The 16,108-nt window shown below is 38.0% G+C and overlaps 1 protein-coding gene across 10 annotated transcripts in view; it reads right to left on the bottom strand.

Annotated features, from left to right (window-relative positions):
• Nucleotides 1–11,165, bottom strand: part of mef2cb (myocyte enhancer factor 2cb) — a 76,066-nt gene extending 64,901 nt beyond the window's left edge. For 9 of the 10 annotated variants that reach the window (XM_077715421.1, XM_077715422.1, XM_077715416.1 and 6 more), the window contains exon 1: nucleotides 1,414–1,737. The gene's annotated coding sequence lies outside the window, so the exon portion shown is untranslated. Of the gene's footprint in view, nucleotides 1–1,413; nucleotides 1,738–4,825; nucleotides 4,929–11,027 lie in introns of those variants that run through there. The other variant, XM_077715415.1, reaches the window with a different exon arrangement.
• Nucleotides 11,166–16,108: the final 4,943 nt, after the last annotated feature.

The raw sequence follows: 16,108 nt of genomic DNA, 5'->3' as shown, positions 1-16,108 counted from the left end.
GTGTGTGTGGTGTGTGTGTATGTGTGTGTGCGTGCGCATATGTGTGTACTTGCACGGGGTCCCAGAGATTACAGTACTTGGTTGACAGAGTCCTCAGTGTGTAATCGTGGGTCCACATGTGAGCACTCACCTTCCTCTGAGCGGATTAAGGCAACGCTAAATCCCAAGAGAGCAACAGGCCAGACAGGACAACTTCATTGACCATGGCCATGAGAGGGGGCAATGGGACTCATTTTTTTTGGCACACACTAAAACTATTTTCCTACTGTAAAAGTTAATGTGAAAAAAATAATAATACAAAATTAACATTTATACAAGTTCTAAATGGACTCTATTAATTACAATAGGGGAATGTTTAAATTGATAGGAATTTTTAGAAAGCTATTTAAATACGTACTTCAAATTGAATTGTTGATGATAGTAAAATATGTTACGATGGCAACTTTCTACATGTTAACAGCATTTGAAAAGAAGAGTTGTTGAAATCACGGGTAAGGTTGTTTAAGATTATGTGGGTTATGTCGCTCAGTGTGAATACAATAAGCGAGTTTCATGACCAGTTTATATTTAACAGACTGTGTGTGGGTTTTAAAAATGCTTAACATTAATTGACATTGAAGTATTAATAGGTGTAACATGATAGACTAAATGTTATCATTGAAACATATACATAGAGCAATTATATTTTTCAATGTAGAATCCCATAAAAGGTTAAAGTTCATAAGGTAAAAGCAAGCAAACATAACACCAAACATATATAACTCTATAAGTACTATAAATACTCTATATATTAATAAAAAAAACTAATTTCCCCAGTGTGATGGCATCAAAAATTAAATATCAAATTATAGTTCTGTCAACACTTGATATAGTTGACATTTCAAATATTATTTATTCATAAATGCTTAACATATACAGTAATAAATTCATGTTTAAGACAAATTTACCAAACTTCCATTATGACGTTTCCCCCTAATTAGTTCATGAGTGTGTTTAATTTTACCCAAATATAAATTAATTTGATAATCTATAGTTATAAAATTTAATTAGTCTTCCTTCCAATACTTGAAATGACATTTCTGGTTGTCTGTCATGCCATCTGTTCAATATCAAATCAATGCGAGTTGAACAGAACAAATCAACTTTCCGCAACCCCAAAGTTCTCCAAAGTAAATTTTCTCGGCAGTAAACTTAGAGGTGTGCTCCGGCATGTAGAGATAATGAGCCCCACTCTCCAAAATAGCCCATAAACGACGTTTTAACGATCGGATTGTCACATCAACTGCGCCTTTGATGAGAAGCGCGTGTGTCAAAAGTGCGTGTGAATAAGCGCCCTAAATTAAATAATAAAATATACTTACAAAAGTAAATCAATTAATGAATAAAAAAAAGTGAACATTCGCATCTACTTACTCTAAGTGACCAAAAAAAAAGCCGCATCCGTCTGGTGCGTTTGAGAAGGAAGCGACGGCGAGGAGCTCGGGAACAAGCGCAGGTCCGGTCCGCTGATGGGTCGGGTCGGGTCGGCTCTGGATCCGGGTCCGGACGGGACAGCGGAACACTGACAGGAATCGAAACAGCCGCTCGGTTGTCGACGGCCAACTCGTGGGGTGAGCGCGCACTTAAAATCCAGGAGCGCAACTTAGCAGAAGACGCCGCTGGCAGAGAAAAAAAGTCATCTACGGTACACGCTGGGAGTCTCGACAATGTCACGGAGAACTGCGAGCGCGCTCCCTCTCTCTCTTTCTTTCTCTCCCTCTCTCTCTCTCTCCCTTTCTCTCTCTCTATTCCCCTCTCTCTATGTTTCTCTCTCTGTCTCTCTCTCTCTTTAATCGCCAGTGAGAGTGTATGGGCAGTAAAGGTGTCCGTCTATACTGGTCGGGTCCAAAGCTAGTGGATCGGTGAAGGTGGTGCTGGTGTCAAGTTGGACGTCTGCTCTGATCTAAGGGGGCTTGACGTTCTTGTTTCTTCTCAGTAATCGTGACAGAGTCTTTCCATAAAGCCTCTCTTCTATTTCCTCTTAGCGCATGGCTTTTTTTCTTTCTTTTTTTTTTTTTTTTTGAGTACGGAGGAAAGAGGGCGGGTTTACATTTCCCCCTAACTGGACTTTAATGAAAGAGGCACTTCTGCTCTAATGGGTTGTTAGAGCGCCAGCCCCCCCAACGTGGACTATTGTTTATGTGTTATAAGAGAAGACATCTAAAAAAAAGTGGATTTAGCATAAACTTATAACTGACTGACAGCCATAGACGTGGAATTCATTTAACTCTTTCACGCACAATTTGTTTCCTAATCCTTACAGGGAACTCATTTAACTCAGTGACTGTTGTTGACGACGCTACACGGTCAATCGGTTTTGACGGGAAGATTCGTATTTACAAAAACACAGCTGAAGCTGAAGGGCAACACATGGTTATGGGTTAAGTGTATATTCTGCCATCTAGTGGAAGCGGGTCATTTTTTTTCTGCTAGTCGCTAAGGCTACGTTTAAATTGCTGGCGTGATTTACGATTCGATTTGTCCGATATTTTTGTCTACCTTTTTAAATCGCATATTCGTGTGAAGGAAACGCATTGATGACGTCACGTTGTAAAATGTCAGTGTTTACGGAAGCAAATGTGGTCCTTACTATTTCTTACACGTTAGTTTTCTACATCCCACCACTAGATGGCGATAGTGACTTCAAAAGAAGTTACCACAATCAGTTATCTCGATTATTTTTCGAAGAAACTAGCGATAACTGTTATGTGCTTGTATTTTCCATTCATATGTACAGGTTTTCTTTTTTGCTTTTAGAATTAGCAAAATCTAGTTACGTATATTGTGGGAAAAAATGGCATTTTGCTTCAAACACAATCCCCTCCCCCTCTCTGGTGGTCCCTGTCAAAAAAGTCCCACCTCCCGCATGGCGCCAATCATTGTGGAGAAGGCGCTATCTGCAGATGATAAGGCCTGACACAGACAGTAAGCATGGGGAATTAGCGAGCTCTTATCCATCCAACCGGATGATTTCAAAACATCCACTCCACTGGTGTGACGATAACAATTAAAGCAGCAAGTTTGCCACTTCAGATAAGTGCCAGACAGGCATCACCATGGCTTTATGTACAAAGATAATTCTTAGATAGGACATGTAATAACCCATCCCTATTATTCTGACATTATATGGCTGTTATGGAGATTATTTTGAATTCTTGCTGCTTCATTTCATCAACACGTTTTCTTTGGTTTTTATCCAACCGATTCATATAGAATGAGTAAAATTAAACTCTTACCTTAAAATAACAACTTTAAAAGAATGTTGATGTGAGATGGCCTTGTAAAGCACCCATGTACACCCTCAATTAAGAAAAAACTTTGAGGCTTCACAAAAGTAAATTATGTTGGTTCATCTTCCCAAGAGGTCTTAAATTCTGACTTTCAACCTCACTCATTATCAACACTGCTTGTCCACATGTCCTATTATAACCTAGACTGGTCGCCAGTCTGTCGTAGGGCACACAGAGACAGACACTCTCAATCTCTCACAATCACGCTGCCCCTGTGTGGAAATCGATCCCATGCCACCTGCTCAGAAGTCAGGTGAATGAACACTACACAATCGGGCTGAGTGACCCCAATAACCCCCACCACACTCCAAAAAATATCAAATAATCAAATAAAAAATAAAAAATCTGACAAAGAAGCCGAAAAAGAAATGAATCTGCCCCAAGCTTACCTTCAAGGCTCACCTGCTTCCTTCTGCTCCAAAGCATTATGGCTATTCATTGTTTATAACGTAGGGATAAGTCAACATTTAGAATGATTGTCTAAAAACATGCTTACTTGAAGTGACACAATGCCACGATGTAAAACAGTTTTCTAACAATTTACATACTAATCAATTACTCTGTTTTCCATATCTCCCTCCTCTATCATATATGAATCAAATGATCAACTCGTCCAGAAGCTTGCTACTGATCCCGATTTTTTGACTCAGGTGCGTTGGTGGAGGGAGATATGGAAGGCAGACCAGATAGCTGCTCTTGAGAACCGGAGTTGGCTACCCCTGATCTAGAGCATATTTGTACACTCGCAATCAAATGTTTGAGACATTATCTCATCCTACAGAACATTGAAGAATCTAAAAACATTTGAGGAAAATGTCTATCCAAGTACAGTATTTGGACACCAGGTCTTTATGAGGCAACATTGATTAAATTATCAAATATTAAAAACTTGCCCTATCAAGAGGTAATCTGGATAAATAGACCATTAGTATGAATCTACAGAAAACTGTCTAACTGACATGTTTATGCTGTGACTATAGTGTATATTTGTTAATAGATTGGATTTAATGTGGCTATAATAGTCCTTAATTCGTCTGTTTATGCATTAATTGATGACATTATTTCATTATATTCACCAAACTACAAATGCCTCCCTTGCATTTTTTACTTTTCTAAAATAACACCAACCTAAGAATTTCTTTCAAGTTCAACTCTGAATTATATTCTTTCTGCTGCATTTACCCAATCAGTTGGGAGGCAGAGTAGGGGTAAATCAGTTAATAAATAAATCAAGACGGCTAATCTGCTTCACCGGTGGCCATTACTTTTTGTAATGCAACCCCACTGGTGTCTGATGACTCGAGATGCCACCATCACATCGCCTGACCTTGTAATCTTTAATAGAATTTTCTCTGCCCTCTCCAAATCTCTAATAATCAATACACTTTCTTGTCAAGGAAGAGTAAAGAATGCGACATGACAAATCCGATTGGCACATGGGATTTCTTTGCTTATCGTTACGTAGTCACTTATTGGTGCCTGCACTTGCAACATACCACTTTCAATGTTCCTTCGTGTGTCGTCTCTTAGCTTTCTTTGTCGTTCATCTGAGAGCTCAACTCAGTGTTCACAAGGCTTGCACTCTTCTTTGGTTGGCACCTGGAGTGAGAAGCAAAGAAGCCAAGTGTGAGGAGGAGAAGGGAGGGAGAACCTGTCACTAACACGGTAATTGTTTGCATAGAAGTGTGGAGGAACAACACCAACTACATAAATGTGAGTGCATGCTTGCAAATGTTTTGTGTTTTCGGTTGTTGTTGTTGTTGTCGTTGCTCCTGAGAACAATTTCACGTCTATTCAAAACTCATAGGCCATCAGGATATGTAGACCATAATGAAATGTCATTAATTAAAAAGAAAAAGCTAGACCACCTTCCAAAAATCGCAAATATTGTGAATTCTAGATAATAAGACTATACACTGCAATTTAATTGAAATGGTTTGACTGGTCCTCTGAATTATACTCTGGTGCGATTCTAGCAGCCATGAAATTGTTGTCCTAGCAATTGTTAATATGTTACATTAACGGTTGCCTATTTAGGCTGTTCCCCATTTTATTGTTATCACTATAGTTTACGCTTGTGTTTGTTCGCAGATAAATCAAAATATAATAATTTTTCAATTTTATTGTAAATTGGAGCTATCATATACTTACTACTTAGCTATGACTTTTAGTTTGAAAACCATGGATTTCATAGAAAGCATGAAGAATGAAACATGTGGAATATTTGACTGCTTAATGCTTAATCAAATCAAATTATATTTTTAAAAAAATATACCTAAAAAAGTGAAAGAAAAAAAACTACACACTGCATAGTCGCCTGCGAACAAGATGATTCTACAACAGGTTGAAAAAACATATATTGCGGCATTCATGTCATCCGGAGTCAAGGCAATTTATTCCAAATGGAATGTAATTACAGTATAAGTTTGCCTTGTGAAACCCTTCCTGTCCAAGTCAATAGATATCTGAGCACTTGATCACATACTGTATAAATGCGAGTAAGCTCATTTGAGGCCCGTGTGTCTCGTCCAAGTCAAATTAACAGTTTAGAAAACCAATTATGTTGATTCAAACCTCTTTACGCACGTAAGGCATTTAGGCAAGTACAATTGTGTGAGTTTTGGCATTCTCCATGAAGAAAAAAGAAGGGGCGGGGGAATACGAAAGGACGAAAACTGCACGTGTGGTTAGATAGAGATCTTGCTCGGATTGTTAGTTAAGCCTCTTCTGGCAGCCAGTTCACAGCATGTGTCACACACACACACGCGCCCAAACACACGACGCAGCTCGCATGTAAAAGTGTTGGAAAGAAAGGAATGTCTTTCTCTAGCAAAAGATATAAACACAAACACATTTCCAGCAAGATACAAGAACAGCGCGAGCTCTTTGCAATCTGTTGTTCTTTAGGCTCACGTGAAAACACAAGCTGCCACTCACACCGAGGAGACGTCAAGCAGTAACCGCTCTGGAGAATCAGCCGGCTATAACAGCGGAGCTACAAAATACTCGGTGGCTGTCGTGTGTCACATAAATCTTAAATATGTTTATTAAAATTTGACAGCTTTCAATCAATGTATCTGTGCTCCCTCTCATTTGTATTTTGATGTACCTTGTCATGATTAACTAATATGGGTACAATAACTAAATTTGTCAGTTTTGACTAAAATGAACTGACACTGGCTGTTATAGACTCCAATAAATTGTTGGTTCTCGTTAAAACAAAGATTGAAATAATAATAATAATTTGTTTTTCAGAGTTTCTGTCTGCTTAGGGAAAACTGATGAATGGTATAAAAAATAAATAAATAAATTAGTGGTTTAACTTAGGATAATGTACATCAAATTTGATTTATTTTCCCTTATGCAATACATATTTGATGTTTTTATGCAACATATTCGGATGTTTTCAAATGGGACACGAGATCATTCTTACATGGATATAAATCTAAAATTTATTTGCCAACTCTGTGTTAAAATGCTAAAGAATCAAAATACATACAGCACTAAATGTCAGCATTTATGCAGACTGTCCTACGTCATAACAGTTAGAATATATGTCCATAGAACTGAATTCAAAACATTTGCCTATGTTCCTGGTATTATTCATCTCTTCCTAATATTACCCACAATTGTAAGCTTCTTAACAATCACATTTGTAATGAAAGCCAGGGCAATATCACCAGTAATTATTGTGGCAGAAATGATACTAGTATGAAGTGTAATCAAGTGAGCAAAGGTGAAAAAAAACATTTTTAATTAAGTTAGGCAGTGTAAAAGAATGGGGAATAAATATAATAAAAGAATAATACTGAATTCAAGGAGTTAATGTTCATGCAAACAAAATAAGTCTTTAAATAAAAGTTGCAATTGTAAAATTGTAAAAAACAATTGTTTTTATACAATTGAAGCTATCCATTTGTATGTTTACAGTGATACCGTTTCGTTCCTTGTAGAGAACATAATTTATATTACCAAATATTACCAAAGACCTCCCAGTGACCCCTGCACGGGCGCAATGTCAAACATTAGACAGCAGAAGCCATTTTGCATGTGCCGTGTTTAACCAACAGTGTTCTAACTGTACACCTTGTATGCATAATGGATGAAGCACAAGCTGAACAACAAGCACTCCCTTTGTTCTGCCTGATGCTCCTGTTACATCACAGGAAGAGCTCCATGGTCTTATGACCATGTCTGGCTGGTTGCACCAAGATGCCACAGGGCAGGCTGGCAGACAACTCACTGTTGGTGCTTCAACATAGATGCTATGCTAGACTAAAATCAAAGAAATATCATTTTTCAAGGTGATATGCATATTACAGTTGTATGTCACAACTTAGGGGACATTTTTATCCACATTTTCAAGACAGGATGGTATTGTCAAGTTGGTATCAGCTAATAAAAGGTGATATTAATTCACTCCTAAAACTAAAAAGTTTAAAACTAAAATCAAAGATGTGATGTAACACTTTGAGGTCATTAGAAAAGTTTATCAAAAATAAAGGCTTAAAACCATCAACATAAAAACTCAAATGAAGTAAATTGAAAGGTCAAAATGTGTCGAGAAGTTATGTGAAAAAACATATACATATACAGTAATACTTTAGAAACTTCCCAATAGCAATTTTAAATTGCTTGTTGTACAAGTGTAAAAGGATTCCAGAGATGGTGTACTGCTTGTTAATCACATTAGGATCACATTGCTTAGCCCACAGTTGTACATAGAAGTATGGCCTAGGTGACACAACATGCATGGTCGAGAAAAAATACAATAGCTTAATATGTCTTCTATCTAGTAAGGGGACCATTGGTATCGATCCTATAAATGGTGTCCTTTCACAGTGCCTCAAAGTTTTCTCTTTGTCAAGTAGTGTTTCTGCATGTGAGGTGGAGAACATACATTTTTTTTGGTGATTTAGCCTCCTACTGAAAACTAATTCCCAGTTAACCGCTCTAGCACAGGCACAGTTATTTCATTGTTCTGACTGCACCATCTCTAATTGTGCCAATACAGGCAAAATGCCAATAGTTCCTTTCCCCCCCCTCTTCTTTCATTTATGTTCATTGAGTTCTCACAGTCTCATTTCCAAGTGTGCCTTAATTGAGTACTTTAGGACTGATATGTTAGACTTCTACTTTGAGATTATGGCCACAACCCGATCTGTATGTAACCATTATAAATATGAAGATACATTATACACATTACAGTTTTGTCATCGTACAAACGTAGAGTCCATTAGGGTGGGCGAGGTATTTTAATGGCGCCACAAATCTCGAGAGAAACCTTGGACTCCATTGAAATAGCGAACAGTTTTCCGTTTTTCTACTCACTACAATAAACACCACACAGCTGTTGACCTTGACAATTGAAGTTCAGTCCGCATGGCAACAGTACTTCTTACACACGGCCTACTAACAGCCAGTTAATAACATCTGATAGTAATGACAAAGAAGAAAAAGAAGAGAATACGATGCATCTCAGCGAGGGTCTTATATGCGCGCAAGCCGGCTCTGCGACCGTAGACGCGCGCCGCACGCTGGATCTCGGCAGATGAGCGGCTGCGTCTAAAGCTCTTTGTGCCTCTAGCATGGCCCCCCAACTCATTCTTATTCAGACATGATCAGAGGGGAGGCAGGCAACTGAGATTAGCTACAGATCAAACGAGCTGCCTCGCGCCAGTGCTTGTGTTTTGTAGATTTAGGCCGCCCCGGCACGTTGCCGTTGTATCGCGTCACCGGAGCATCACACTCATTTTTGGGGAGGGGTGGCTCGATGGCGCTTATGGGGGTTGACAGAAGGGGAATTTGCGTGCAGGAGGTCGAACGGCTGCTGGAATTATTAAAAACATTTCATAAAAACATACTATGAAAATAAATTAAAAAATATATCCAATTTCCTGCATATATATATATATATATATATATATATATATATATATATATATATATATATATATATATATATATATATATATATATATATATATATATATATATATATATATATATATATATATATATATATATATATATATATATATATATATATATATATATATATATATATATATATATATATATATATATATATATATGTATATATGTATATATGTATATATGTATATGTGTATATGTGTATATGTGTATATGTGTATATGTGTATATGTGTATATGTGTATATGTGTATATGTGTATATGTGTATATGTATATATGTATATGTATATATGTATATGTATATATGTATATGTATATGTATATGTATATGTATATGTATATGTATATGTATATGTATATGTATATGTATATATATATATATATATATATATATATATATATATATATATATATATATATATATATATATATATATATATATATATACTGCTTCATATGCAGGAAATATCTTCTATGATTACTTTTTTATTCTTTAATAAACGAGTCAGAATCTGAAACAGCATACCAGTAAAATGATTTAATTGGATTCAACTAGAACTCAAAGAAGACTACTAATAGTTTTTGAAAATTATAGCAAGATAGAACATTTTCATTCTAGATCCCAGTTGAGAATCCAGAAATGACAGCATGAGGTGACTTTTCAAAGACACAGAGGCAAATGTATAAGAACGCTCGACTCCCTACTGAGTGCGAAAACAAAATACTTCCTCATCTGGGCTGCCCATCAAAGCAAAGTAACGGAATTTAGAGGGCAGAAAAGCTAATAAGTGAAGACTGCACTGACTGCCAAGTCTTTGCAAGTTTCTGAGCTTTCACTGACTCTTTGTAACGAGACGGCAGTAATTCTTCCCATTAAAGTTTTTAAATTATTATTATTTTTTTAACAACTTGAATTGTTTTAAACAACTTTTTCCAAAATAAAAAAGGGGTGGGAAAAATTCTTATGTTTTAAAGAGAGTATTTGACCACCACTTTCCGTTTATTTTATTCTGATTTCGTACTAATTTTCTCCTTTAAAAAAAAACATCACAAAACAGGGAATAACAACTTCTATAGAGCCGCTACCTCAAAGATGTCACTTTGTCTCCAAACTTTATCTCAGTGTGTTCTTAAACACCAAACCCTGTGATGCACATTGTTATTGAAGTGTGTATCTGCTACATGGGGAGCTACCTTGAGGAAATGAGTCATTTTTAAAGCAAACAGCATGTTGGAGCTCTTTTCTCTCACCAATGGTTCCAGACTGTGTACGGAGATGTTCTGAGCAATTACCCTTAACTGTAGCCGTAACCTTAACTGAGTGTGAAGCATTAGAAAGAGAGAAATAAAACCATATTAAGTTAAACGTTAACTCTTTTAATCGTTTGTAAAAACCGTAGAAGTGAAAAGTTTGAGACACACTTTTCCAGGTACCTAAGTCGACTTTTCATTAAGTGCTTCAAGGAGATGTTTGGCAACAGCTGGTATGTGACCACGCCTTTGATGCCAGAACGTCTCTGGTATCATTGAGCTGTGCCAATGCAGAGAAAACTCGAAATAAACAACAGTCGAACAAATCTTTTGTTGTTGTTAATAAAGAAACAATTCATTAAATACAGGATAAAACGAGTAATAAAATGAATCCAAATCAAACAGAAATTTCTAAACAGGCTCAAATATCTAAATAATTGCTTTATCTTGTTAGGAAACATTGACCCACTATGTGGGCTTAATTTAATTTGAGGGTAATATGGACAACTCACCCGTGCCGTTTCTCTGCTTCCTCAGGAAGTTCCACCCTGCAGAACCAGCTGAGGCCCCCAAAAATTACAATTAAAAAAAGCTAAGGCAAAAGGGGGCATACGGAAAACTACAAATACCCCAAAGTGCCTAAAATAAATGTCCTGCACGTAATAAAGCCAGACCAGCTGGCTTTGAATAGAAACCCCCGATTTGGGTTGTGCGATTGCCCCCGATGTCTATCCGCATCTGAACTAAAATCAGGTGTACTTCTTTCCAGACACCCCCTCATCACCAACGCCCCTACCACTGCCCAAGCGTCATCCACCTGCTTCTGTCAATCACGCCTGGGTAAATTTAGCATTCGGGGATCAGTGACAGCCCTAAACCCCCCACAGACACAAGAGTACACACCCCACAACCTTTGTCAGCAATGTGCATACATACAGTATAGCCCAGATCACTGACCTTTCAAGAATGCAGTCATCAGAAGTGCCTCCCCTTTTTCACCTTCACATGTTCCAAATTTGCAGATGCCATTCTTGCTTAATGGAGCAACAATGGAACTTACCAATTTGAAAGCCCATAAACTAGGGCTGTTGTGATTTTAGGCCTGTTGAGAAGTTTAATACTAGTAATGTATTGAAAATATATCCAATACGCCAGCTATTTGAATGCAATAAATGTTTACTCTTACATAAAACAGACACTGTATTAAAAATTACAACACAAAAAAAACAGCAACAATGTGTCTGTTAGGTAGCTCTCCAATAAGCATGTTGGCTAAATTTATGGTACCGTAAGTTTTTTTTACCCAACTGACGAGCTGGCCAATGCAGTGAAAAGATAATTTCAATGAATTTACATGGAAAAAAAATCATGATTGTCTTTTTTTTACTTACTCTACCCATTTTCTTCTTTTTGTAAAAAAAAAAATACAAAACTGACATATAAAAATATTTAGTTCTAGGAGGCTAAAAAAAGGAAAACACAAAAAAATTGAGGTTAACTTTAAATGACATAATATTTGCTGCTTCATTTGCCATTACATTCTTTGCCAATGGATAGTGGCAGCCATAGTTAGCAGACAGAATAACCCTCTAAAGGAAATCTCAACTACGATGTGACCCGCGCTATAGATTACTTTGCTGTAGCCCCCTTTTCTGCATTGACAAGCTTCTGGTTTGTGACTTTCCAAAATGTGTACGTGTCTCCAGGCTCCACCTTTCCAACAAACACTAATTGAAACAGTCATCAAAATTAGTATCATTTTCCAAATTATAAAAATTGATCCCGAAGATCATGTTTTTTTCCATCCGCCTCGCAGGCCTAAACATAACCACTTTTCCACACTAATGACCCATGTTGTCGACAGTGCCAAAATCATGAATGAATAAGCCTTCCTTTCAGTACTCCCTCAAAAATTATAATCATAAATTATGCAAGGCATCAGATAAGTCACCATGGATAGCATCTTATCTCAGGTCAAAACAACATTCTAAGTAGTACCCACCTGTAATTCGGTAATTGCAAGCTCATTTAACTATGCATTTGTGTTGCTGACAGGGCTCAGGATAATACTTTTCAATATTACCTGATAAAAATCATATGTAATCCATCCAAAATAAAAGTTACAGGCTTGACAAAACTGCTGACATTGTGGCTTTAAGTCATTTCTGCTGCTAAATGAGACATCCTTTTCAACACAATTATGAACAGGCTTAACAAGTACACTATTGTCTGTGATTTTAGCACAGTCTTTCCAAAATCCAATGCTATATAAGTGGGTAGATATAAGTAAGGGAAATAAGTTAGGTTTGCCTTAATATTAATTACTTAAAAATGACAACTGGCCCGGTTATCACATCAGCGTTGTTGTCCTGAATTCCAATCCAGGTCGGTCCACCTGTTTGGAGTTTGCATGTTCTCACCGGGCCTGCCTGGGTTTCCTCCGGGTACCCTGGTTCCCTTCCACATTCCAAAAACATGCATTGGTAGACTGATTGGACAATCTAAATTGCCCCTAGATATGAGTGTGAGTGTGAATGTTTGTCTCCGCGTTCCGAAAGTGAATCAATAAATGAATAAAAATGACAATGATTCAAATAAAGATCGGGGAGAAAATGGCTGATTCTTTTCAGAAAATTTTCAAAATCCTGGATTAGGAGGAGAAAAAGAGTAGTGCTCCCTGCTAATAAGTATATGAGCCCCCCTGATGGTGAAATTGACTTTGTATTGATCTGGTTGTATTGTTTACATGTTTCTGGGCAATGATAATTAAGTCATCTGTTTATTTTTGGTGATTTTTACCACTATGGCTCCTATACCTGTACCAGTGTACACTAAGCGGCAGTCTGCTCTGATTGTTGCACTGACCTCATGGACAGGAATTCGGTAATGTGCCAGGGAGTGGCTGGGGTACGGTAAGATAATGCTCAGTGGTGGGAGTTAATTGAATTATGACAGGGCCCGTGGATCAGACCGGGAGCCATTGTCAGGATCAGTATAACCTTTACGTGACAGCAATACCCGTAAATTCCTTTCATTGCATTCTCTTTAATGAGCACCAACTTTGGCACAGAGATTGACATTGTCCTGTGCTTGAGTGTTAAGTTCCCGTTCAGGCTCCCTAACCACTTTGCCTGAGGGTCTTTTAGCTCACTTTCCAGTCCAATGAGGAGGAAGTGAGTTAGACATCAAATACATTTGACCTCGGATGGCTGGCATTGAATTATCATATTTTAGTGCCATTGACGGTGTTAGATGCCCTATCCATTTTTACTAAAGTTGGTTCGCGACAATCGTTGGATTGCCCCTCCCAGTCAAAATGTATTAGAAAGGGAGCATCGTCAATGGCGCCCAACACGATCAGTCATGAAATAACATTAAAATAGTTGCAATATAGGAAAACTTTAAATCTATTTTCTTAGCTTCAAGGTATGAGTAATAATTACGGCAAAGGGAATGTGTGGTCCATCTAAAACAGTTCCCTTTCTGAGAAATCTATTTTGTCTGTCACCATCAGTGGCAGCCAATTAGTTAAAGTGAATTTCACATCCACTGACATGCAATTTTTTAGTCTAGTTACACCTAAAAAAATCTTATGTTAACAGATGCCTGTTGTTCTTTATTTTACCATTGTTTCTGATTATTATTATTATTTTTAAAAGCCCTCACAAAAATTGCAATACTAAATTGAATGTTATGCATTATTTATTCCTATTGACCAAGTATTCATTGGCTGGTGCGACTTCGAGTCCGAAAAATACGGTACCTAAAATTTACTGTGTTGCTGCCAGAATGCTTTTGAGCTGAATATATATTTCCGGGAAACTTACTGCAGAGATCTACACTAAAATCACATGCATTGTAGGCGGGTTGGACACTCTAAAATGCCCCTAAGTACGAGACTGAGTGTGAATTGGTGGTCTACTCGTGCCCTGCGATTGGCTGGCAACCAATTCAGGAGGTCCTATGCCTTTGGCCCGTCAGCTGGGATAGGCTACAGAACCCTTGTGAGGATCATCCGTTCGGAAAATGAATAAATTAAGGAATTTTCCTATCACAATATTGTACAAAAACTGAGGACAATCATCTCTGGAATTTCTCTGCACATTTGTCTCCAAATTTGAAGGCAAAGATTGAAAATTGAGGCTTTGAAGTGAATATTTGCGCTCAAATTTGTGTGCTTTCCTCTTGCCAAAAGGCGAGCTTACTTCAGCCTTCTGTTTTACACAAGGTCGCTCTGTGTGTGCTCAACATTGGAGAATGAGGCGAGGCACAATTCTGCTAAGCACATACCTTTCTGCCCCACAGGCCCGCCAGTCCAGACACAAACTCTGGAGCTGTATGTTTATCGAGTGTCTCAGGGTAAGACTGCTGATTTAGGATCCCTCACATTGGCACCTTAAAGTGACAATTTCATGGTGAATCACAGTCCGTGAAAACATCGAGAGTAATTCATGATGAAAATGATGATTCTGAAGTGCTGACCTTAAGTCAACACCTACAATCTGATAGGGAGGATAAACACCAAGACGGGTTTTAACCTAACCCAGACCAAGGCAGATCTTTGGGGAAGACCTAACATGCCTTGATGAGTAGTGTGGGCTTTAGGAGACAGAAATTGATAAAACACAGCAGGAAAATGCCTAGAGAAAGAAAATGAGAAAGAGAACAGCCGGCAACTAAAGAGCACTGTAGCGTTGAGCGAGATGGCTACGCGGCGATGGCGAGAGAGAGAGAGAGAAAGAGAGAGAGAGAGAGAGAGAGCCAGTGCACTCCTCAATCCAAAAACAATATTTGGACTGAAACCTTAGCCTCTCCATCTGGTTCTTTTGAAGGGCGGATTATGACTGGTGCCATGGCTAACTCTTGATCCCACACTGTTCCTTCTCTAAGTGCACTCTGACATTTTTTCCTAAAGGACACTACTGTTTGGCTAGAATGAGCAAAACTTGCTGCGCTTTGATTTTGATTCAATAAATCATACATGATGATAACGTTTTGTATTGTTGGGGAGCTAGGTTCAAATTATGTAAATAATACATTTTTATACATTCCCCTGGGGGAGGGGGTCTTTTTAGTGGTTATGGGTGTTTGCCTTACAGTTTCTGGGGTCGAGAGTTCGATCCCAGGTGGGCCCTCACTGTTTGGAGATTGCATATTCTGCCCGGGATTGTGTGGGTTTTCTCTGTGTCCTCCGGTTGCCTCCGACATCCAAAAAAACTTCCATTATAGGCTGGTTGAGCACTCTAAATTGAACCTAGGTATGAGTGCGAGCGTGAATGGCTGTCTATCTCCTTATGCCCTATGATTGGCTTGCCACCAATTCAGGGTGACCCCCACTTGGTGCATGTAGTTGGCTGGATTTTATTAACCATATATGGTGTTCCATGAGACATGTTTGCTTCTGTTAATGACAACAGATGCCTGGATACATACATCTCACATCAATTTCGGGTAAAAAAAAAAATCTATTTAGCAACTCATTTTAAGATTTCCCCCTGATAAGATCATCTCCCAACATTCTACATGTTCTGAGGCTTAAGAATGTTGTTTATGAACAAAGAAAAACACAAATCTTTTTTAAGTGGCCATGGCA

The sequence above is a fragment of the Stigmatopora nigra genome, chromosome 4 (assembly GCF_051989575.1).
Source record: "Stigmatopora nigra isolate UIUO_SnigA chromosome 4, RoL_Snig_1.1, whole genome shotgun sequence".
NCBI lineage: Eukaryota > Metazoa > Chordata > Actinopteri > Syngnathiformes > Syngnathidae > Stigmatopora > Stigmatopora nigra.
The sequence above is the reverse complement of the archived record's forward strand: the minus strand, read 5'-3'. Positions and strand labels throughout refer to the sequence as shown.